The sequence below is a fragment of the Carassius carassius genome, chromosome 19 (assembly GCF_963082965.1).
Source record: "Carassius carassius chromosome 19, fCarCar2.1, whole genome shotgun sequence".
NCBI lineage: Eukaryota > Metazoa > Chordata > Actinopteri > Cypriniformes > Cyprinidae > Carassius > Carassius carassius.
In genome coordinates this window covers 22,712,848-22,739,751 of record NC_081773.1, presented here as the reverse complement: position 1 = coordinate 22,739,751, position 26,904 = coordinate 22,712,848, and the positions used below count along the sequence as shown (strand labels likewise).

At 38.2% G+C, this 26,904-nt stretch overlaps 1 protein-coding gene across 1 annotated transcript in view; it reads left to right on the top strand.

The window, feature by feature from the left end:
* Positions 1–26,904, top strand: part of LOC132095397 (ras-related protein Ral-B) — a 100,742-nt gene that overhangs the window by 30,288 nt on the left and 43,550 nt on the right. The window lies entirely within an intron of this gene.

Here is a 26,904-nt window from a genome sequence, read left to right as displayed (position 1 = left end):
GTTGTAAATGACCAAGGCATTGTGTCCAGTTTGGTGCAAATTCGTTGCCATTGAGGGGAAAAAGCTAGGTTTGAAGCCAGGTTTTCGCTCCAAGTTGTAGAAACCAAACTGTTTTTCTTAACAAAATAAAGAAAAATAATAGAAATAATGAGGGAATGCAATCCTGTTTATTGATTTGAAACGATATCACTCAATGGAACTTGCAGATTTTTTTGGTCTGGTTGCTACAACATTTACTTTGAAGCAGGAATCTGGTTTTAAATCTGAAATAAATAAAGATTAGCCATTTATCGTATCGATATCGACTGATGTGAAAAAAATTATTGTGATCTTTTTTTTTTTTTGCCATATCGCCCAGCCATTGTTGTAATGGTTTTTTTTTGGTTCAAAGTTTTTTTTTTTTTTTATGAATCTCCGACACGTAAATAAATCTGTGTAGGGGTTGTCCATGCAGTATGACTATGACGTGTAATTAAAGATCCATTTAAGATCTTTGTCAGCAGTAGCTCATAAATATGAATGAATGAATGAAATATCATACCACCATTTTTGTTTTGTTAATATGTAGTTATCATTATATTGCAAATTATTGGATTGCATTTATGCCAATTTTAAAAAGAAATTAATTGTGTAAACTAAGTACATCTTTTGCAAGAAACATGCCTTTTTATGTTTTATATATATCATTGCATTTTTTCCCCCAAATATGTACAGTATTCTGTAAAATTCAAAAAATAATTATTAGAAGAATTAAAAACCAAACTATGCATTTCAGTAGACATTTGTTAAATAGTTGCTAATTATTTTTGCATGCAGATTTAATTTGCCCATGGCATTTTAGACCCTTCAAACTTCACATTCCCTCATAGAATTTATTGTTTGGTCATAGAGGTCATATTACTGAATCTACTGTTTAGTGTTGACCTAAGCATAGACTGTGACACTCAGTGATCTTATCAAGACCTGACTTACAGAGCACAACAATTCAACGGTATTGGTTTGTTGACCAGGATTTTGTTCATTTTTTATAGATTCTCAGAGACGAATTAGAATGATCTCCAAACAACATGAATCCTGAACCCTGTCAGGAACTCTCAGGACTAATGCTGATAATGCTCACTTATTGACACTCACTTTGTGCTTGTCATTGACCTGTGTGGACACAAGCATGTCCAGGGATGTGACCCCTGATATGGTCAAGGATGTGTCAGAGGGCACTTGGAGGAATGTGCCCTCTTGCTGAAGGCCATGTTCCAGATGCATTAACAAAAAAACCTTATAATAAAAAAGCCTTTGGCTGCCAGCCTGGAGCACCAGGGTGATTAATTTGAAGGATTTGCTGTTGTTTCCAGCTGAGGCTTTGCTATTAAGGCAAATGGTGCAAAATGGCATAAAATGAGCTTGTAAAGCTCACCACATTAGAACAGTGGAAAGTGTTGACACAGTCCCTGTTGATCTTTACAGGCGAATGCATAAATAAGCACACAGAGAATCGTTCGTTTAAAGGGTCTTGTTCATGAGTTTCTCTGCTTCCTGCTGTGTCCGTGAAAATGAGCTATGTGTGTGAATTCACACAGGACTCACTGTTCAAAAAACTACAGGAAATACAGACACTGAAACAGAATAGTTATTGATCAATGTTGGATTCTAAAAAATAATTTTTATTTTTTTAAATTTAGCAAAATGTCTAAGCTGCTCTCTATACAACAAAAGTGAATGGAAAATACAGTTTTGACTGAAAGTTTTTCAATAAATAAATGTCAGTTGCCTTTAAAGCAGTTGACTTATCAATAGTGCTGTCAAATGATTATACAAAATAAAAGTTTTTGTTTGCATAATATATATTTGTGTTCTGTGTATATTTATTGTGTACATATAAACACACATTATTTATTTTGAAAATATATTTAATATATAAACAGCATATTTTTCTGATATATATTCATGCATGTGTGTCTATTTATATACTGTATATACATAATAAACATACACAGAACACATAAAAAATAAATAAAAAAATAAAAAATCTTTTGATAATTGAAATAAAGCTGAAATTTCAATCTAAATATTTAAATGAAAAACTTGAAAACATTTTTTACTGAACAACTAACTGAAATACATTTGAAGTACTAGTTCTAAAACTAAAAATCAATGCTAAATAGAAATATTTTAAAACAACAAAAACAAATAAACTACTAAAGCGTGTGTAAAAAATGTAATCTAATATATTAATAAATACTATAATAATGTATAAATAATACTAAAATAAGAGTAAAGGTCTTTGCACATGGAGTCCAAAATTTTTGCACGTTAAAAAATACATATGACCTCATGTTATGTCAATCACATTTAACTCTGCCTCCGAAACTTTTTTCTATTATAAATAAATTCGGTCACACTTTATTTTAGGGTCCAATTCTCACTATTAACTAACCATTAACTATAACTTTTGCCTCAATTAACTCCTTATTTGCTGCTTATTAATAGTTTATAAGGTTGTTAAGTTTAGGGTATTGGGTAGGATTATGGATGTCATGCATTATATGTACTTTATAAGCACTAATAAACAGCCAATATGTTAATAATAGACATGCTAATATGCAACTAGTTATTAGAGTGAATTGGACCCTATACTAAAGTGTTACCAAAAATTCAGACCAGGTTTGATTTTCTGCATTTTCACATTTGGTAGCAAGCATTTTGATAGGAAAGGATGACGAGTAAGAAAAGGTTTCGGCCTGAGCCCGACAAGTACATTTTGATTGACAGCTTTTTAAAAGCCCGAACCTGTTTACAGCCCGACATTATTCAAATGTAAGCACACACACAGCTCTTTTGACTTTATTCAAGAATGAGTCATTTATACATGTTTTAACATAATTTATTAATAACTAACATAGACTAGACCACTTGGAAGTTGGAATAAAGAAATAAAATAAGTCCTTTGTGACATCTTAACATCTCAGCACTCTGTAGACAGACATTTAGACTATAAATAGACCAACGCACCAATAAAAACGAGTCGTTTTTTTTTTTTACAAATTCAATTAAGATGGGTACTTGGCAATAACGAAATTAAGATAAAGGCTCCGCCGGATTTGCTTCGCAACTAGCAGCTGACATTTAATAAAAGAATAATGCCAACATTAGCGTAAATACTCTGTCCACATTATGTATTTAAGACTCAATGAATATTTAGTTATCATTTGAAAAACCATTACTCACAGAGATTAGGCTAAGCCTACATGATTTTGTGGAGGAAAATTATTCAATTATTTAATCCACTGTAGATGGCTTCAGCGCGTTCCTGCGCTCACTGATGGTGCGTCCAGCAATATAAACCACTGGCTCATTATTCTCATTATAAACATGGTCAAAACTTTTCCACACCTCAGACTTTGCTTTAGTTGCTGGTGCAACCAAAACGTAATCGCCAGAGGCAAGCCTCCATTACACCTACTCAGCATCCATTTTCTAATCAAAACACATCACATGACCACTCGTTTACCTCGCAAACCAGAGCGCAAGCCCGAGCCCGACCCGAGCCCGCTAAGATTATATAAATTAAGATATAAACAAAGATCTTCAGCTCTATTACAGAACATAATGCCGTTTTAAGTTCTAAGTTTTATAGACTTCTTAATTTTTGTTTGATAGACTCTAGTGCCTATCCACTTTCATTGTTTGGAAGAGAGGAGCTTTTGATAAACTTCTTAGTATTCAACAATTAAAAATACAAGTCTTACAGGTTTGGCTCAACATAGGTACTGTATGAGCAAATTGCATTGGTATGATTACATGATGATAGTTGCGTAACTGATACATTTTGATTTGAAGTAATGGTCCTTTGTTTTTTCTGTGCACTGTATTGATTGATGTCTTGATTACCACGGTTGGGCTGCATGTAACCAGGTACCTGCTGTGTGCTATGCAGCCCCAGTGTCTTGTGAGGCCCTTGCTCCGTTTTTACCAGCCCTGAGCACTGAGCCGTTGTTTGACTTGGCAGAAATTGGGCCCTCCCAAGAGCCATACCACAAAGGAGGTTCTGTTACTCATAGGAGAGCTTATTGTTGAAAAATTACCCTGAGGGTAGAAAAGAGCATGACAGAATACTGCATGAATTATTTTAAGCCAGTGATATCTCCTTGGTTGGGCCAAACACAGATTGGTCTCTGGTGGGCACTTGGAAATGGAAATGAATCAACTGGCATTGTTGGAGAAAAAGAGTGGACTATTCCTCCTTTGATGTTTTGGACTCACTTGATTGGTCCAGTTTATCCTTGATTGTCCTATACAGTATGTGAAGTGATTTCTAGGATTTAACGTCCTTGCACACTGAGTCTGACATTTTTAAATAAAAATGCTTGCTATGGAATGCCAAAAACAGAGAAAATCAAACCTGGTCCAAATTTTTTTCATGACGGGCGAAACTTTAGGAGGTCATATTTATTTTTTAACATGCAAAATCTGAAGATAATTTCTGACTTCATATATTCACATATTTATTTTGAAAACCTGGCAATCCTGATCTGAACCATAGACAGTAAAACCATAGACGAGTGTTTTTACTGACGAGATGCGCATGAAAATCGCATGCGATTTTTTTGCACAGCCCTAACATCTACTTAACAAAGCTAAACAGCGTTGCCCTTTGTGTAATAAGTTACAGAACCTGTTAAACGAACCAACTTAAATAATAAAATACACTTACTTAACATAAACAACGCCTTCTCCAGACAAAGAGGGAACTGCTCCATCTTTCAGGAATAATCTTTGTGCGAATCCGGCATTAAACTGATTGAGATTGAGCAAGCTGTCCTCAGCAAAATGTGCCGCATATAGTTTTACATGTGGATTATAATTTTCGGGAACCGAGTGAAACATAAATTGTAACCATTAATCTCCAAGTACAGCATCCCTGGGAAGGCCGAAGAAAGGTGATTGGACTCAGAGATGAAAATAACAGCGTTTCGACGACATGGTGACAAACACAAACGCAGCTCTTCCTCTTCTCCGTCGGAGCGCAACAAGGCCACGCCCCCCTTTTTGTGTATTAATGTGGGCGGAGGTTAGTCAAAAAACTGTTTTAGTGACGTCATTACTGCAGGAACTAGAGGGATGTAGTCCAAACAGGTCGTTTTTTGTAGGCGAATTCTGTTAAATAAAATATCTTGCTTGGTATTGAACTTTGAGCTTTAGAATTTTACAGATATTATTAACTAAAGTTTAAAACATGGGATCACGAAGAACGGGACCTTGAAGATATCACAAATTATTAGCATCTTTGTTTTGTTCTCGTTTTGTGCCATGGTGTTCAATATACAAATATACAAAACTTCCGTATATTTTCCCAAAATTATATTATTTCCTTATAGGACCAGAAAACATTTTTCAATGTACCAGTTTCTGAAATGTTCTTGTTGATTTGATCCATTATAAAATTTGTTAAATTTTATTATTATTATTTTTTTATTTGCTTCCTTTAATAGATGCTGAGACAGTTCATTATTTACAAGCTTTAATCTAATGTTCTTTTTATCACTAATGCTTATAGCTGTTATGAATTTGTACATTTTTGATACAATGACTTTAGTTGATGACTTTAGTTTTCAAGACAATCCACCTCATATGCCATCTAATTGAAGTTGGAGATATTTGTTGCAGAAGTGGAATTTAGGTATTTTAAACAATTAAATTTCATATAGATATATAGTTTCTTGAATAAAAGGTCTTTATAAGGTCTAAAAGGTCTTCATCCATGGAACTTTTCCATTACACAAAGCGTTCTGTATTGTGGAAAAGGTGTATTAAAATGTCAAAGGTTCTTACTTTCAGTTAAAGATTCTAAAAACAAAAGATTATTTTAAGAATATCTAGCTGAAAGTTTTGTTAGGAAATAGTTATTTTAAGGAATTGCTATGAAAACTCCCTTTTGGAGCCTCTATTTTTTTATTACTCATGGTTTGGATTCATGCTGTGTGAGAAGTTTCCCATATAATGTGAGACACTGCCGTTTTATAAGATAAAACAAGGATCAAATGTAATTTTGTTTGTTTCTTCAGCGCCTAATTATTTTGGCATCCATCATCTAAACCTCATCCAAACAGGAAGAGAAACTTACACTAATAACCCACACTGATACACTCAAGTCCTCTCATTCTGGTTTGCTGTCATTCCAGAGAGAGGCCTAACAGTGACTCTTTTGTCAACGCTAGAGAGGCTCTGCTTTTTAAAAGTGTCAAGATCAAAAGGTTCTTTTAACAATACATGTTTTTCTTATTGCTGAAGAGACCATAAGCTTTTAATGTTGCAAAGCAATTACTGTAATTAAGAACAAGCTTTACAGCTCTTGGATCTCTGCAGAGGCTTTCAGGAGAAACCGCAAGCATAAAAAAAAAATTGACGATAAAGGGGCCTGCATATAAATACAAAGTTCTTTTTTCGGAAGAGTAAATATAAAGCTAGGCTCAAGGGTCTCTCATCCGTTCAAAGAGTTTGGGGCTGAACAAATTAAAGGGAGCGTCGCTCAAGCATGTGTTTACAGTGAGAGAGGAGGAAAGAGAGAGCTGGTCAGGGTTGGGGGGAAAAAAGGAACATTTCTATTAAGTTGTTACAAACATCCCTTACAGACACTGTGCTGTGTAAACTGATCAATCCCAAAGGAGGCATACTGTCACACTATATGGGGGAATCTGTCAAAACAGTATATTACTATAGTCTTTTCAGCAACAATTCATAAAACGGCAACAAACATGAATAATAAGACTATTATTTTGGACAACAAACATGTCTGAGGTTTACATAAAAAAATATACATATAAACAAAAAAAATATGCAATTAAATTGTACCATGATGTCATATATTAACATGGTTTCAAAATAAAGTGTTAATACTAGCTCCAATCTCACTTATATATTTATAAACACCAATAAAATATAGAGCTTTATTTGAACTATTAATATACATTTTGCTACTCTGAAATACAACACTGTGTGGAACAATTATGTAATTGTATATATTTCCTTGTAAATCGATACGCAGTAGGTAAATGACAGAAAACGATTAACATTAAAACAGCACAGTGGATTACAGCATTCCAGCACCTGTGAAAAGATGGCTTTGTTTTTTGTGTTAATGATCTGGTTTAACTTCCTGGTGCTCTCATGTCTTTTTTTTTTTATTCTGCATATTTGGTAGTTCATCCAAATGCTATCTGACACAATCAGTTCTAAGAAATAAATTCATTCTTTCTACTACTTTATTCAGTCGATGGCAGTTAGGTGGTGTGCTTGAAAAAACCTGTTTGGTAACAGTCATTATTTTTTTCAATTCTGCTGGCTGCGCAATTTGGTTTTAGTAGCCTATATCAAGTACATAATTTGATAAATATGGGAGACAAATAGCCTATATTTATTCTTTTTTGTTCGTGCAGAACAATAAAGTACATCGATTTCGTAGCGCAATAGATGACTGAATGTAATTTCTCTTAGAAGTGCTGTCGTTTCAGGTCAGAGCTATTATTCAGTCTGCCTTGGCGGTCTCTGTTCCCCTCTACACTGTTGTGGACCACTCTGAAAGCCTGGCTGAGCTGACCCTGACCTGCAGTCATTGTTCACAGAGCTTGGTATTCCCCTCGCAGCACACTCCAGTCTCTGAAGGATGGCCTTTTTTAGACCGGTGTTCAATTCAACTTTTCCCTTTTCCCCCCTCACATTCAATTTACCAAACCTCACAGGCTTTCTCTTAAGTTGCACTTTTCTTTCTACACAAGCTCACATTTAGGTTTGTGTACATGTGGTTTTACCCATGCCATCTTGTGTTGTACCTAAATTGCTCTTTGTTTGGTCCTGGCTTGCCCTCCCTTTCCACTCATTTGACAGAAAAGCACTGTTTGACACAGATGGGACACCCTCTTAACCAAGATCAAAATCTATCAATTATGGCTATGTTTTCTGTGTCAGTGAAGTGTAAGGGATTGTAACGGAAGGCTTCTGGGAATCCTGAGCACTGTGTATTGACTGATATTGATTGTCAGTTGCAGTTTGACCTAAAGATACAGACACAGAAGTCTACTAATGCTTTTACATCTGTTTTCAGCAAATATTTCTCCCGCACTGATTTCTGCTCAGAAGGAAGTTGTTTTATATTTAAAAGGATTTGGAATTTGGAGAATCAATTAATTTCTGGTTGTAAAAGTCTGGCCTAAATTAGATATTATCAGCAGTCCTATGAAGGCAGTTTTGCGTATGTTTTTTTTTTTGCAGAATTTGTATGCATACCTGTGGTATAATGTCATGGCAATCTGACAAAGGCTTGCTATCATGTCATTGATTGTTGTTATGGTATTGTTTCATGACTCTTTCATGGTCTTAGAATGCATGTCACACTTTGATATAGATCTGATACTGAGTTTGTCTTATCTTCTAATTGTGTTTTTGGTTTGGCTGAGTTATGGTTTGCTGTTGGGAGACAGTAACAGTTAGGGAGGAGGGATGAAATGGAGAGACGTTTACAGAGGAAGTGCCCTGTCTGACATCAGCTGTGGAGGGTCTGTTCTGTGTTTATTTATTTGTCTGCTATATCTAGACCTCGACCCTGGAAAGTGTCAACACATTCAGCCACTGATGCTGATTTAACTTGAAAGTAGTGAAGACAGCCAGATGAAGACAACTAACTAACTAACTAACTAACTAACTAATTACTACATTTATTCAGCAAGAAGGCATTAAATTTATCAAAAGTGAAAATAGTTACGAAAAAAAAATTATATTTCAAATAAATGGTGTTTTTTTTTTACTTTATTTTATATATCAGAGAATCCGGATAAAATTTACCAGTTTCCATAAAAATATTAATTGCATTGATAATAGGAAAAAATACTGTATTAAGCAACTTTTTTCAGAACTGTTGATTATAAAAAATGATCATTGAGCACCAATAGCAGCAGAAAATGCAGCTTTTTCATCATCACTGGAATAAATGTCATTTTAAAATTTATAAATATAGAAAGCTGTTATCTATCTAAACCAAAATAATAAAGTTACTTTTCAAAACATGAAAAGTGATGTCATCATCTTGTGTAGATTGTCTCAGTGTTGCTGGATTTGAAACTTTTTCGGATGTCAAAAAAAAGTTTTCAGATTGTGTTTTATTAAACTGGACCATCTAAATCTGGGAAACCATGTTGAGGATCTCAGCTGTTGATTTGGTTTACAAAGCTGCACAAAAATGTCAACGAGTTCTTGAAGTATTGATTACTTTGTGGTGCAGTAAAGGCTTAACACAGTAGGTAATGTTTACACAGTTCATTGGAAATAAACAAGATTAATTTAATCTCTTTATTCATGCCATTGTTTAGAGCCAGAAAACAGCATCCTTTCACAGCCGACATTCTTTGCTACGAAATGGACTTACTGAAGAATTTCAAAGGAATGTGACCTCGGAGAAATCAAACAAACGTATTTAAAGTAGCAAGGAAAATCTTCATAAGCGGGTGAAACCATTCGGCATTCCCACCACAAGCTTGTATAAGCCCTTTAATGAAATGCACTGTGCAGTCGGCCCAGACGGCTGCCTTCTTGACTGATGGAATCACTCATACCAAGAGATTAGTCAAATGCACACAGGGGCCTTGACCCCAAGAAGTGCCGTATGCTCTGCCCTTCACTATACCTGAAGTGAACATGCAACAGCAGGAACGGGGTCCTGTCTGAGCCTTTTTTTTTTCTTTTACGGATCAGGGCAGAATGGCTACACCATTCCGGCATCAGCCCCACTGAGGAATGCTGAGCTAATCTTCAGGTGCTGGAGCAAATTCCAGCCTTCACTTTCTTCTTTATAGACCCTCATCATATAAGTAAACAAGCGAAAAGTTTTTGTAAGTGCTAGAGGTTTGATGAGCATTGTGTACAATGATGACTGGAGATATAATGTGCAGTTGTGCTTGGATATGGTCATTAAAATCTTTAAAGTCAAAAAGATTATAGAACTGTTTTGATGTTAATATGTTATTAGTTTAATGTGCAGACTGCAAGAGACTGGTGCAGACATTTTTGTTAGTTTGAGTGGCGAAATATTGACTGTACCATGAGTTTTGGGTAGGACAATGTTCTAAAATTATCAGTAGGGATGCACCGATATCACTTTTTCCAGGACTTGCCTGATATCGATAGTTTTATTTTTGGTACTTTCTGACACAGAGTACCGATACCGATATTTTTATTGCATTTGTAAAAATTTTAAATATTGGGTACAGAAACCAAAAGAGTATGTATAAGTTTAGCTGGTTAACTTCATTTATGAAATGGAAACAGTCAAACCAAAACTTATTCAGACACCTTCAACCTTTTCTCACATTATCACAGTTTATTCTCTATAGTTTAGAAGATGGTAATAAAATATGAGAAGGACTCAGAGTTAAACTGTGTCAGAACAAATTAATCTTGATAATGTTAGATAACTTTGATAGAAAGGTATGTAATGGATTACAATCTACCAAAAATTATTCAGACAGCTGTTAGTATGACAGTATTTACACAACTATCAATACTTAGTAAGGCAACCCTTAGCCTTAATGACTGCCTGTAGTTTCCTGGGCATACTGTCATCCAGGTTCATGCAAACCTGAACTTAATTTTGTTTTTTTTGTTTTTTTTTTACCAGACTCTGTATGAATAATTTTTGGTCCCAAATTTGTATCACTTTTACTGGTAGTCTACTGTATGAATAATTTTTGGGTATAATTTGTCACAGTTTACTTTATTTTGCTATCCTCACTAACATAAATGAACTATAGTGTCCTGCACCCACTATAGTAAAAAAAAAAAAAAATCGGTTTTCACACTTAGTTTTGCCCAGTAAAATGTATTTTACAAGTTCTCTTACGAGAGCTCTCTCGTACTGCGTCTTAGCTAAGACGCTACGGGAAAAGTCTCTTTTCACGAAATACTGAAGCAAAAAATTATCCTTAATTTTGTATTTTTGTAAAGCGCATTTGCAGCAGTACACAGCCATAGGCGAGATGGCTCGTTTGCTCATTGGCTTGTTCTGCGGCAACTGCACAGCCTATCGAGCGCGGGCTGATGCAACATCAGACCAATAAGGGCGCTTAAATTACGGTGATTACGGTGAGGCCGGGAGCCCCGAAGCCATCCTAGGAAAGCCATTTACGCATGCTGCATGACGCTGCGTCGGCACTACACACGATGGCTGCTTCATCGAAGCGCCGGTGTACGAGTTCCGCTGTGGCCGGGCTCTCACCTAAGCGCGCCGCTGTTTCAGTTCCAGAGATTGTGACGGTTTCAGCGTTTTTTGCAATGCGCAAGCCTGTACGGTTGCCCGCTTGCCTGCACACGAAAACCGTTATCACGGCTGCCCAGATATTTCCCAAAAAAGGTGTAATTTCTGGTGTCCCGGCCACGACCGATGGTGCTATAAATGTAGTGACGATGCCCACTGGGCAGTTCCCATCTCCACATATAAGCACAGCCCTTCACACAGGGCTCGCGCACATAAAAGCGACATAAAAGCGACTCAAGTCGATCACGCGAACTACATAGTAGACGTGCCCACTCCTCAGTGCCCACAATCACTATGTCACACGCGTCATGTGGTTTCTGTAAAAACGAAACCCGTGCACGTTCGTCCGGCCACGGTCGATGGTGCTATAAATGTAGATGATGCCCACTCCTCAGTGCCCATCTCCACATGTAAGCACAGCCCTGCACACAGGGCCTGCGCCCATAAAAGCGACTCAAGTCCATCGCGCACACTGCATAGTAAGCGTGCCCACCCCTCAGTGCCCACAATTACTATGTCACACGCGTCATGTGGTTTCTGAAAAAAAAAAAAAAAAAAAAAAAAACCCCGTGCACGCTCGTCCGGCCACGGCCGATGGTGCTATAAATGCAGTGACGATGCCCACTCCTCAGTGCCCATCTCCACATGTAAGCACAGCCCTGCACACAGGGCTCGCGCACATAAAATCGACACAGATCGGTCGAGCGCACCGCATAGTAAACGTGCCCACTCCCCAGTGCCCACATACACTATGTCACATACGGCGCGTGGCTTCTGTAAAAACGAGGCCCGTGCACGTACGCTCTGCACAGGCAGACAGCGAGTTGAAAGTGGCATATGCAGCCCACAGTCACTCGCAGACATATCGAGTCCCACGGGACCTGCTCAGCCTTCCCCCAGTCGGTTAAGCGCCGGGACGGGGTCGAGGAGGAGTGATCTGCCCGCTGTGATCAGCATCCAGCCCTTAGCCATTCATGCAGATGCATGGTCAGCGCTTCCAGGGGTTTCGGATTGGGTGCTAGGCATTATAAAGAGAGGCTACTCACTACAGTTTTTTTCGACGCCCTCCGCGCTTTTCAGCGCGCGTCGAAACTACGGTCAAAACAGAAGTAGCACACATACTTCGGGCCGAAATATCAAAACTGTTGAGCAAAGGGGCTGTAGAGCCTGTGTCTCAAGCTCAAAGCGAGGGGGGGGCTGTACAGCAGATACTCTCTGGTGCCCAAGAGAGACGGGGGTCTCAGGCCCATACTGGATCTAAGACAGCTGAACAAGGCATTGATGAAACGCAGTTTCAAAATGTTTACGACCAGGAAACTCCTCGCGCAGATTCGCAGAGGGGACTGGTTCATGTCAATAGATCTGAGGGACGCGTATTTTCAAATACAGATAGCGTCAAACCACAGGCGATATTTGAGATTCGCCTTCGAGGGCCAGGCATACCAGTTTACAGTCCTCCGTGGCTCCTCGTACGTTTACGAGGTGCATGGATGCAGCGCTCGCTCCTCTCAGAGGCATACGAGTGCTGAATTATTTGGACGACTGGCTGGTTCTGGCCCGATCAGGGCCGTTTTACTCGATCACCTCGAGAAGCTCGGCCTCAGTGTCAATTGGGCGAAGAGTTTGCTGAACCCCAGTCAGACGATCCTGTTTCTGGGTATAGCACACATTGATGACCTAAGACACGAAACGAGCGGATTGTGTAAGAAAACGAACAGTATTTATATCGTTTTTACCTCTTGTACACAACCACGTCCAACTGATCTGAGTTCGCGAGTGCTTCCCGATGTGACATGCACTCTGGCTTTAGTCTGCGCAAGCGCGGAAAGCGCCGGAAGCGATCTCTCGCGCGTGTACATCACTCATTGTTTACACTTACTGCCTATGGTTTACACAGATTTCGGAAGTATTACCTTTCACTGTGAAGATCTAAACATATTTAGACGTACAGGAAATTGCAATGGAAGACGATTTCAATATATCCATAGACAACGTTGAATTTTTTTCACAACCATATTTATTTGAAACAGAATACACAGACCAAGTACTCAGGAGCGATCCGCTGCAGCAGCACGTCTTCAAGCCTCAGAGACAGAGATCTCTTCAAAATTGGTGGTGTTTTAGTAGCAAGTGTTGTGAGACGCCAACAGAAGTAGAGAGCATATGTTGTCACGAATGGAACAACTACAAGATGACGAGAGGACATTGACAGTATCACATCACACACCTGCCTGACTGAAGATCCTGATTTTTCTCCGCTGTTGAGACGCAGCACTTTGCACGTTGTGTTTAGTTTGCCACGTATAAACTGGAGGCGACGTCCAATGCCAGAGGGACCCAATGGCACGCTGTCAATAGAGTGAGTAATGTGTTGTATTTTTATTATAAACGCAACGATTATAGGGTGCATTATAAACATTAATTTATTACAATTACTGCATTATATTTCAGACAGTGCAGATTGAAAGCGTAGCGTGTGGTAAACAATGAGTGATGTGTATGCAGAGCGCGCACGCACGTCATATCAGGAAGCACTCGCGAACTCAGATCGGTTGGACGTGGTTGTGTACAAAAGGTAAAAAAATATATACTGTTCGTTTTCTTACACAAACCGCTCGTTTCTTGTATTAGGTCATCAATGTGTACTTATGATGGGGAATTGTTTAATTTTGACTCCTCTTTGCATGCTCTTTGAGGTGGTGACCATAGACATCCATTATGTGAGTCACAGACAAGAACGGTTGGACCTAAAAATATCAAAATGGGAAATACTGAGGAAACAAAGAAACCTACATCTTGGATGTCCTTGAGGTAAGCTAAAACATATCAAAATTTAATTTGAAAGTGAACTATCCCTTTAAGTCTTTGGTTCTTTTAATTGTGATGATTTTGGCTCACATTTAACACAAACCCAACAATTAATCTCAACAAATTAGAATATGGTGACATGCCAATCAGCTAATCAACTCAAAACACCTGCAAAGGTTTCCTGAGCCTTCAAAATGGACTCTCAGTTTGAATCACTAGGCTACACAATCACGGGGAAGACTGCTGATCTGACAGTTGTCCAGAAAACAACCATTGACACCCTTCACAAGGAGGGTAAGCCACAAACATTCATTGCCAAAGAAGCTGGCTGTTCACAGAGTGCTGTATCCAAGCATGTTAACAGAAAGTTGAGTGGAAGGAAAAAGTGTGGAAGAAAAAGATGCATAACCAACCGAGAGAACCGCAGCATTATGAGGATTGTCAAACAAAATTGATTCAAGAATTTGACTTCACAAAGGAATGGACTGAGGCTGGGATCAAGGCATACAGACGTGCCAAGGAATTTGGCTACAGTTGTCATATCACAATTTGAGTTGAATTACTGAAATAAATGAACTTTTCCATGATATTCTAGTTTACTGAGATGTACCTGTATATTAACTATTTAAATTTCATCCAAAATCATCCTGTAGATTGCAAGTTGCAAATTGCCAGTGTTGTTGTTATTTTTTTATGCAACAACAGACATTGTGTTTGTGATTTGCAAACAAATTACTCTTAAGAATCAGTTATCTTAATGAGTTGGTAGAAAGCAGGGTTCTGAACCGGTTCATGGAACGAAAACGACCGAAATTTTAACAGGAACAGAACTAGAAACAGAAACCAAATCAAATTTTATAGTTCGGAACAGAATCGAAAATTCGAAATCGCCATTAACCGTCTAAACTTTAGAGGATTTGTTTAGGAGAGTAACTAATAACTGTTTTTATAATGTTTGCATACATTTTGCTTTAGACTACAGGCATTTTAGCCTTCATTATTTAGGAAGTAATAGGGCTAATAAAAAGCGACATTAGCCGCGACTTAAGTTTTTTTTTTCACTCTAAAAACGCAATCTTATACATGTTTTTTTTTTTTTTTAACAATGCAGCAAACTATTTTAAATATATTAAAAATACTTTGAGTTCTTTAAAGTGTTGATAGATTATTTTTTTAGTAGCCTACATTTGGCCAAAATCTAGAAAAGATGATGCTTTATTGGCTGTGACTAAGCGTTAGAGCTCTATCTATTTTTTCATTTTCTTTTTGAGTAAAGAAAATGCTTTATTATTATTATATTATTATTATTAGGCAAATTATAGGCAAAGAATAGTATAAAAAAAAATAATGTTATTAACCGGTATTCCTTCCACCTGAACCAGTTTCGGAACGGTAATAATATCAGAGGTATGCAGGAACAGAAACGTTAAAATATTGATTCTGCTTGGAGTGAACCGATTGAATTTTTTTTTTCCGTTTTCAAGCCCTGGTAGAAAGATTCACAATCAATATTAAACATGCAAATTTGTTCACAATTTGAATCAGAAACTCCATCAGTGATTTGTTTAGAGCTTTTATTGAGTTTAAAACTAACTCCCTAATGCACCAGTCATTTTTTTTATTTATTTATGTCCAATTCAAAATAAACTGTTGTTCAGGTTTGTGACACTTACAATGGTGGTCTATGTACTGATATGTTGTTCATATGCTGAAAAACAATGGGTATAGAAACAGTTTTATATCAGAAATTGCTAGTAAATTAGACAAATAATTTCAAAGAAACAGCAAGTAACACATTGAATTAAATGTGAAAGCAGAAAACAGTACTCCAAAAATCTTTTTCTTTTACAACCATCTTTTACTGTGTGTAGCATTGTGTAGCCTACGTAAAAAATGCATATTTAAAAGACAGAAATATTCTTAGAAAAGCAGATCTTCTAGTTTCCCAGCCCTTGAGAAGACAGAGATTTCACTCTCTCAGGACAGACAAAGCGGGAATGGTCAGGAGAGTGACACTGGAAGCACAACTTTTTTTCAAGACAATGCGTGAGGCCAGAATGATCAGGGCTTGAACAGACAGTGCATGGCAAGTCATTGAGGCCTTTTACTCTAGGTATACTCTAGGTAGATTTACTTTGGGCTTCACACGTGAACTTGGTTCTTTGCTGGCAGACTCTTTCAACAAGACTTTTTCCAACAAACTCATGACTCGCTCCAATGCAGATGCTTCCAGAGACCTGGACAGCTGGACATCAGAGGAAACTGGATGTGCTGCAGACGACAGTTCAACTTCAGTTCTGTTCACAGGGATTCTAGTGGGTGCTGCATTCCTTACTGCAGATACAAGACTGGAATCTGAGTGATATTCATTCAAAATATCTTGAACTTCCCTCACAGACCATGCGCCAATTGGTTTAGATCGAAAGGTGATGGCAAGCTCTCTACACGGACAGTGTCTGATGAACATACGGGTTACCTCTGTTCCTGGACAATCCAGTACTTTACCCTGTTCTTTCAAGCGCATAGCAGCGACGTCAACTGCACGATTTAGCCTGATCCAGTACCACGAAGGCATCCTCATCTGGTTTGGGCAAGGTGGTGTAAAAGTCAGCCAATGGAAGAGGAGAGCAAGGAGCAGCTTCGAAGTGTTCGCTAAGAATACTAAAGATTGCATCAGGGTTATGCACAATGTCAATGTCACAGTTTATTATGCCAAACTTGACCACATCCCTTGCTTTGCCTCTTAGATGGACCATAATCTCCTCCGCTTGATGCTCTTTTCTCAAATTATTGCGTTTTACATAGTCTCTCATGATATCTATCCATTCATCCAAGTCAACAGCATCAGAAACTTCTCCCCTGAAGTTAGGAGGTTCTCTCACATTTCTAGATAAGGACAACTGGCTTTGTATCAGGTCCAGCATTTGTGAAGCTGTTCCATCTGCGGTCACATTTTTGGAGGATTTATCAACTGAATGTGTCAACTTTATGTGCTGGGCTTATTCTGGTGACTATACTGTCAGCAATTTGCTGACCAACCTGGCTGATTAGGTCAGTCATTTCAGTGATTACATTTGGCGGCTGTGCATTAGAGTATGGAGTAGATGAAAACACACCCTTTTGTTCCCTTGAAGCATCCGCTGCAAAACTTGTGCATGATCCCTCACAAACTAACGGATCAGAATCTGGATTGTAACTGTCTGTGACTATATGAGCATGACTCTGTACATCAGGCCCACTGAACTGTTAAGACTTTGGCACTTTAAATAAACCCCATCCTCTACCTTTACTTCCACAGACTGGAGTGTGATAGTTATCAAAACCACTCATAACGAATATCAGTACTTGTAAAAAAAAATGAATACAATAAATTAAAAACCTAAAATGAGCTGTTGTTCGTATAGCAAATTGTCCTTAGTAGATGTCGCAAATTGCTTAAGTGCAGTCACTGTACCAAACAAAAAAAAAATTCCTGAACAAAATTGTGTCCACCTGACTCCAGCGAAAGCTTTAAGATGAACCCTCGGCCGCTTCAGGAGCCATCTTGATTGAAGAAACAACGGGTCACGGCACCATTGTGACTGTTTGTGTGTGTGGATGAAATCACACTGAGAGCAGGTGGATGGTTACTCAAATCTTGCTTTACTTGGCCTGGGACAGACAAAACTGGGACAAACATGATCAAAAGCTGGTTAGTGTAGGCTACATCAAAGCATCAACGTTGCTCAGAAATCAGCAGTGAGAGATGTGAGACTCTGCTGGATTTAAATTTTTACAGAGTGATCATGAACATATAGTGGAATAAAATTCAAAATAAAACACATTAAAGAAATAAAATTAAAAAATTTCTCCGTTCTCATCACTTCACATAAATACAGAGAAACTATAATCTTAAGTAACCATCATTTTGCATATTTTTGTATAATTGAAATACAGAAAAAGAACAACTAAAATGGCGCTGTTACTCTGTTCAGCACATGTGAGCATATAGCACGTGTTAATGCTAACACTTAATTCGGCTTATATATTTTTACACAGAACATAACAAATGTGAATATAAAACATACCTGGGACAAACACGACCAAAAGCTGGTTAGTGTAGGCTACATCAAAGCATCAACGTTGCTCAGAAATCTTAAATGAAATCAACATATATTCGGAGTTCACAAGCAGGTTAAAATACACACGCATCACATTTAATCATCGCAAATAACACATTTGACTCTACTGACAGAACCAGGAACTGACAGGCAAATGAAGTAAACTTGTGTGTAATATTAAAGTCCAACCTTGCACTTGAAAAGAATCTAAACTCCGTTTATGACACAGCGCTTATTGATGCGACTTACCAGCAGTGAGAGATGTCAGACTCTGCTCGTAATTACATAACTCCGCCCACAATAACACGCACACGAATGCGAGTGACCCAACAGCCAGCCAATGTCGAGTTTCCCCCAATTAATGCATGAATTTAACAGCATTATTTAAACTCCGTTACATATATATACATATATATATATATATATATATATATATATATATATATATATATATATATATATATATATATATATATATACATATATATACATAATTTCGCTTCTATTACTTGTGTCTTAGTGTTCCTGCCTTTAAAATGTCATTAGTCATAAGTGTGATTTATCCCTGCAGTAAACCTGACATCCCATCCTAGAGCAGAGTTTCTGCATTTGTTCTGCATTTGTTCTGTTCATCTTCCTGTTCGTTTACTGAAAGTAAAAAGAAGCCACAAATAGTTCCAAACTCAAGGATACCATGATATAATCTTCTAAGTAAGCAGTATTGAAGGCATACATCCAGTGTCTTGGTCACTATGGTCAGTTAGTGGTTAGAGTTCTTCACAGGCACTCTCTATGTCTGCTGGCGCCCTGATGAGTAAATCCTGCTGGTGAGTCATGGGACTTTATGGAAAGTTCCATTCCTTCCCTTATCGCCGTTGTTGTTGCCAGAGTCTTCATGTTTACAACTGGACAGCTGAACATCTGTTGTGACAAGTACTACACCCTTCTCAGTGAGACAGACTCATTCACTCAGAGGTTTCCTATCACGGTCTGAGTGACTGGCTTCAGAAAGCAAAATGGAGAGGTATATATAGTATCAGTGGATACAAACTCACTTTTACATGCTTTTTTACATTTTGTTATATGATGATTTGGCTAGAAGTTAAAGATTAGATTTTGGACATTTATATTTGTTTAGTAAATTGCTCTGGATCTGGGTGACCAGATTTTTTAAGTCTCACACTGGGACACAGAGGGTGTCCATTCACTAAAATAATGATAATAATAATAATAATAATAATAATAATAATAATAATAATAATAATAATAATAATAAATCCTCATTATACACTTTTATATCATTTGTATAGTCAGTAAATAACAATATTCATGACATATTTTAATCCACAAGGTTGTGCAAAATTTCACTTTGAAGAACTGGCTCCGTTTCAATCCATGAGTTTGAATTCTCTTTTTTTTTCTTTGTTATTCCATCCATTCATCCCTCCTTCCCTCCCTCAATTCATTCATTCCACCCTCTCTCCATCCATCCATCTATACATCCATCCAGCCACCCATCCATCCAAACATTCATCCAACATCCATCCATCCATTCATTCATCCACCCTCCCTCCATCTGTCCCTCCCTCCATCCATCCACCCACCCTTCCGCCCTCCATCCATCCATCCATCCTTTAGAACTATTGCTTCAAAGCTTTTAAACAAGGCTTCGTTAAACCAACATTCAAAATATGTCTTCAGTTTTGCATTTCTAGTTTCAAATTGCAATTGAATATGATTTTCTTTGCATTTCAATTGATTTTAATTGCTCTCCCCCCTTACATTCAATTTCGAATGAAATAATGCATTCATTGTATTACCGTAATTTAAATTTAGGAATTCTGAATTATAATTTAAAAGACATTCTCATGCAAAAGATTGAGTGTATGGAGTTATTGCAGTTGCTGTTTTTAAAAGGAGACATACCTATAACATTCTAGAGGTTTCCCTGCCTGCAATACAAATATCCCAGAGATTCACTCCACCCTTAACATAACATTGCATCAGATAGATAACATGTCTGGCTCCTCTCACACTCACACACATTACAGCAGCATAACTTAGCATTTGAAGGTGCTGTATGCTCTTTCTGCGAGTGTCTATGTGTCAGCACAGATAGGACCGGAAAAGGCCAACTGCTTTCAAAGCACACACTGCATATTTTTCTCATTGGCTCTCAGGATGCAAACAGCTGTCCAACTTCCCAATCTAATCTTTACTCTGGCCTGGTACTCGGCCGCCTGAACGCTGGCCCTCACATCAGCTGATAACTGTGGTCAACATGAGGAAGTGACTGAGATAACTGCGGGATTATTCAGTGCTTAAGTGCATTAGGTAAGATGTGTGGAATCCATGGTCATTACCTCAGTCAGGCGCACTTGAGCAATCCACGCCCAGTGCCACCTTTTTTGGGCAAATGGTTCATGTCATCATTGTGGAATTGGAAAAAACAGCATTAAACATCGACATGTGCTTTGTAAGGAGGTTTTGAGCTTTGGCAATTGTTGAGCTTTGGTTGCTGTAGAGTGAGAAGAAAACAATCTAAATCACTGTGTTATTATGCCTTTCCTTATTAATGAATAAACTGGGACAGGCTGCACAACGAACAAGAATGTAACATCCAAAGGTAAACATTTCCTAAATAGAAACTGTTCTCTTGTTTTGTTGCATGTACTGTCTGCCCTCTTCACAACATTCCTGTTTCTGTTTTCCCCCCATTAAATAGTTACCTGTGGTGTGGTTCTGGCTCAGGACTCTGGAATGTTCAGTATGCACCTGAAATGTCATCAATCAAAGTATTTACATTAAATCACACAATGGGATCCATATTAAAACAGAGGCTTTTGTTGGGTTGACTTGTCTGGTGGTAGATTACGGGCAAGCTTCCAATCTCAAATAGAGCAGCCTTTGAGAGTGGAAAAACTTAAGATGGTATCTCGAGCCAAGGCATCATCATCAGAGGCATCAGAGAACCGCACACTGTGTGTGGTACTCATTCCCTCTTTGACTCGGCACTCTGTGAAATTTATTTGAATCGGGTGATAACTGTAGCCTTTGACTTATGTTGTACCCGGAGGGAAAGCCCAAAGTCTGATGGGTATCTAGTCCGGCAGAGGTCCAGCTCTCTGTTCTTTAATGTTGTGCTGTCCTTGGGTCACTCGTCCAATAAACATGTTTGGGGTTTTATTGTTTTCTGTGTTGAATCAATCCGATAATGGCAGAAAATAAGCATTCTTTTAACATTTTTCATATCTCCAACTGGCAGAAAATGTTCCTCGTGCTTCCTACGTGTCAACAGTCATGATAGGAGTTTGCTGATGCCTTGCTGTTAGGGACTCAACTAATGATTATTGCTGAATCTGATTATATAAAGCAGCAACCAAGAAAAGCATGTTGTTTCATATCTTATTTTTTTTCATTACATTGAAAATGTAGAGTCTAACAACTAATTCCTTAGCTAAATCAATAATGCATTTGGAATTATTGCATATCGTCTTTTTGATGTGCATCCCTATTCGCCCTCATGCTCGGTCAGTGAAGACACTGAAGTTTGTTGGTTTTTGGTTTGTCGGTTGTTTCCATGCAAAAAAAATAAATACACGCATGGAATCCGAACATTTACAGATGTAGCCATAAAATGTAAGTTGGGTGCTGTCAAAAACATTTCAAATTCTTTAAAACAGTGCAAGGCAAGTTGCGTTTAAAAGCAAGTTTGTTGGACACGCTTACTACAAAGCATATTTATGTTTGACTACTTGAGACTTTTCTGCTATGTTTAGATGTGTTTTATTTATTGATACAATTTGCAAACACATGAACTATTGGCAACGTTTAAAATGTAGGTCTTTTAACATCCTATATTCTACCAAGTAATGAAATATCGAATGAATTTTGCTTTTTACAATGAAAAACAGCCTGAAAACCTGTTTAAATTTTTCTCACTTCAAAGATAGATGGATATAAAATCTATGTATGTATGTATGTGTGTCTGTGTGTGTGTGTGTGTGTGTATGTATATATATATATATATATATATATCTTTTTTTTTTTTTTAAGTATATTAACTGAGTGAAGTGTTGTCCAGACAGACATTTAAAAAGTGCATTTGAAGTGATTGTCCCATGTGTGACTATGGCAGCCAAGGTTAATTATATCCCTAGGAGTGGGCAGGACCTTGTTGCTAACTGTTTCTATAGAATTGCATTTTATAATGGCGCACAGGCTTGACAAATTAGTAATGAAATTCATGCAATCCTGTGTACAATGCAACATACTGTAGAATAATATTGGAGGCCCTGTAACTTCTCCTATGTGAGGGGTTCAGCCAAAGATTCAGGGATTCATTTAGTTTAGGTCTGTCAAATATGCAGGCTTATATCTATATATGGACACATTTTAATGACACAGTGCCTAATATTCCCTTCCATTTGGAACATTCCCTCAGTATGTATCTTGTATATTGACTCGGTCCACATTCATTAGCATAGAAGAGCATGTCAAGCCTGTGTGTATCTTTTCATCTGATCAGGTTGCCTTCTGTCTTTGTGTCTTTGTTTCTAGCTTCCTTTTAACCAATAGGTGTGTCACCCAAGAGCGATATTCCGCTACTCTTTCCACTGCCCTTCTCTCTTACATGCCTCTTCCGACATCAGTTTCTCCTCACAAAGGTCTTCTTTCTTCAATACGTGATGGAGACGGCAGCATCTTGAGACACCCACTCAGGATTGCTGTTTTGATCGAATCATAAAATTCCCCCAAAGCCGAACAATGGAAAACAATGAGGCACCTGCTAAATAATGAGCCATCAGTCAGCCGTGATGAGCCACGCATGCATGATGACTCGCTTTAAAGTGGCCTGTGATGAATGTACAACCACACCTGAAATCCCCTCCAATGGAATTCCCCCTCATACAAACACACGGTGTTCTCAGCGATCCAAATATGCCCTTATTTTTCCCCATATTTTCCTTGTGTTGTGAGATCAGAGAGTCACAGGCTTTTGTCTGTGAACTTGAAGGCAGAGCCGTGCTGCAGTTTCACTTGTGCTCATCATTGTCACTATGACCATCAGCGGTTTCAGTCCTTGCATGCACCACGTCACATGAATGCAAGGAGAAACTCTGCCTGACTGAACAAAAGGCCAGCTGTTTGCTCTTGGCTCCGCTTTTAACTGTGGCGTACGCGCGGGGAATTACTCCCCAAGTACAAGTCTTCTTTCTGTCTTTCTTCCGTTCTCCAAAGGTTAAAATAATCCCATCCTTCACAATGCTGCCACAAAGCAGCCTCGTTTAGCTCAGCCAATGGCCAGAGCAAAGCCAATGTCAACATAGTGTTTGGCTGTGATGGATATGAAATGAGTTTTGGTTGCCAGACAGAGGGTAAGGGGTGATTGACTGTGTGCCCTTTTCATGCCTTACACTGTAATATCAGCTCGTTCACAGTGGTGGCTCTCTCCTAGGTTTCCATATAGTGGTGACCCTCGTTGATCCCTGGTCCCCCATCTAGTACTAGGTAGAACCACGGCACAAATGGAAGCTTTGTGGGCTTGAATGTACGCTAGTGCTCAAGGAGTCAAGAGGTCAAAGCGGAGGGGAGGAGGGAGGTGGAGAGTGACAAACCTTAGGTTTTTTCCCTGTGGAGTAAAATGTGTTTCCTTCGACCGTGATGGTTGGGAATGAACTTTTTGTTTAATTATCCATTTTAGATTCAGGTTTGAGCTTTAAAAGACAAATAAAAAATCTGTTTCATTTTTTAAGTCTGTAATTGCATAGGTGTGCAGACGTTGGAAGATTGCCAGATTAATGAACTTTCTGCTCATTGGGCCACTCAAGCATGCTTTCACGTTCCCAAGTCTTTTTACCCGGGCCTGTAATCCCCCTCTGAGAGTTCACAGGCCTTGTGCAGGTCAATTCTAGGGTTGAAATTTCAAGCAGCATTTAAACTTGATGTAAAAAGGGGGAAGAATAATTGGTTTTAGTTTTGTTTAGATTCTCTCAAGCCTGCATACTTTTTGTCTCACATGCATTCAAAGTCTAAACGCTGCTCCTCAGTAAGTGCAGTTTCTGTAATAAATAGCATGTTTTTCAAATTTTAAGAATAATTAAAAGTATATAAAAAAATACACTAGCATTTAAATGAACACTCTTTTTTTTCTTAAATAGGCTCATTTTCCAACTCCCCTAGAGTTAAACAATTACGTTTTTTAAACAGTTCAATTGAGTTTTTCTCTCACGAGATCTTGGGAAAAAGTCTCATGATTTATTTCCACAACAAGATGCATGATCGGATACACTAAGCCTTGAATACCACTCCGGAGAGGTATTCAACATAGTGTGGATTTAGTGTGCATTAAGGGCACTGCACTTTGGCGTTTTTAAGATCTGGGACAGTCTTGCGCAATTACTTCCTGTTGTGTGCACACGCTCTCAAGTGGCCAAGACCGCAAGTGTGGGTATTTGGACAAGGCATCTGTAGTTGCAGAGTTGCTGGGGACTATTTTCAGATGCTGCGTTATATCACTGCACCTGAACAGGATATATGTCAGGTGAATGTGAACCAAGTAGAACCACATGTGGGTTTATGAAATTATAAGCAATTCTTGCCTATAATAATTGCCATTTTAATAACGAATTATGCCAAGTGTGTGTCTAATACATTCGATTTATTGACCATAAAGACACCTGTTAACCTAAGATGGTGTGTATAGATTGAATTGTATGCGTTTTGTCATGTAAGATGGTTTGAGGTGTTTTCTTAACTTGTGTGTGGCTTCACAAGTTTGCCTGGAGCGTAGCTATGGTGTCATTAACATTCCAGCAGTCATGTCGGCACCGTTAACACTCCGCTACATGATAAGACAGCTTTGTCTGTAGCTCTCTACCTTGCAGAGACTTTCTTTCCGAAAGTCTTGTACGTTTCTCACACCCCAACACCTGCCTACACAAACAAATACATATATACACAAACCAAACTGAATAACTAAGAAAGTAAAACCGGAATAGTTATTTTTGTTACACGTGGGTGTCACTTCTGACTCATATCATTCTTGTGCTGTCATTTGAAGAAGACGTCTACGAACATGTCATTTTTCACACCACTTTATCTGCCTTTCTTGACAGATGCAAGACAGAAACACTTCAGGTAATTATCTGTTATGTGGTATGTTTTGGAAAGCACTTGTTTTGCTAGGGTTGTAGGATTCGGCAGAAAACGCCCCAACCGTTGGTAGGTGCACTGGCCTAGCTCTCTCTGTTTGCCTAAGGGATCTTAGCATTTTGGATCTATACCTCTAGGGCTCAGAAAAGGAGGTACATTTTGATAGTGATTCCAGGGGACCCACTGATATAATTAGTCTCTGTGCCTTCATGTTTGCAGTGAGAGCCCTCTTGCCTCCGAACCAAGAATGTACTAAGAATGACAAATATTGAAACCATGGAGCACAGTCATTACATTTATGTTCAACTTGTTACCTAGTGTGTATATATATATAAATATATTATCAGCTTGTCAATCGATATCTCTGTGTGAGGTTGCAGGTATTGTTTTCATCTCATTGTCTTAACCAAGCACTTTTAGGGGAAGTCGTGGCCTAATGGTTAGAGAGTCGGACTCCCAATCGAAAGGTTGTGAGTTCAAGTCCCGGGCTGGCAGGAATTGTGGGTGGGGGGAGTGCATTTACAGTTCTCTCTCCACCTTCAATACCACGACTTAGGTGCCCTTGAGCAAGGCATCGAACCCCCAACTGCTCCCTGGGTGCTGCAGCATAAATGGCTGCTCACTGCTCTGGGTGTGTGCTCACAGTGTGTGTGTGTGTGTGTGTGTGTGTGTTCACTGCTCTGTGTGTGTGCATTTTTCGGATGGGTTAAATGCAGAGCACAAATTCTGAGTATGGGTCACCATACTTGGCTGAATGTCACGTCACTTTCACTTTTTGCAAGCTTTGCAGAACACTGCATAGAACTGCAGCGGTTACAAGACTGCTTCCTCTGTCTTGTAATCATACAGACCAACTTAAAAAACTAGAAATTGGGTTTAGTAAAGGGACCAATTCTCACTATGAACGAATTATTAGCATGCCTGTTATTAACATATTGGCTATTTATTAGTACTTATAAAGCACATATTCTGCATGACCACATTCTACATACCTAATCCTACACAATAATCAAATGTAAAAACTAACTATTAATAAGCAGCAAATAAGGAGTTCATTGAGGCAAAACTCTAAGCTAATAATGGGAATTGGACCTTAAAATAAAGTATGACAATAAATTGTATATTCTTTTAAATGCATGCAAGAATGGGACTGGCAGTGAACAATGTGTTATAGTTTTGACACTTTTTAGAAAAGCAACTTGTTCACAAGGATGCAAATGAAGAATTTATTTTAAAGTTACAAAATATTTAAGAAAGAATATTTTTATTTGACATACTGTACAGAGATGACATCTGTTTAACTAAATGACTTTGTAACAAGCTAAGAAATAACTCTTATTAAATAGAAGACAGAAATATTAAAGACAGGAAGAGATTGTGTTTCATCGGTTTGCTGTACATAGTATAAAAAAATTAGAAAGAGCTACAAATGGAACCCATAATGTTGTACCCTGATTATTAGGCCTCTTGAGAAGTATGAATAATTATTTTACAAATATTGGAATGGCCTTGCCACCTTATTATAATAGCTAAAATATTGGC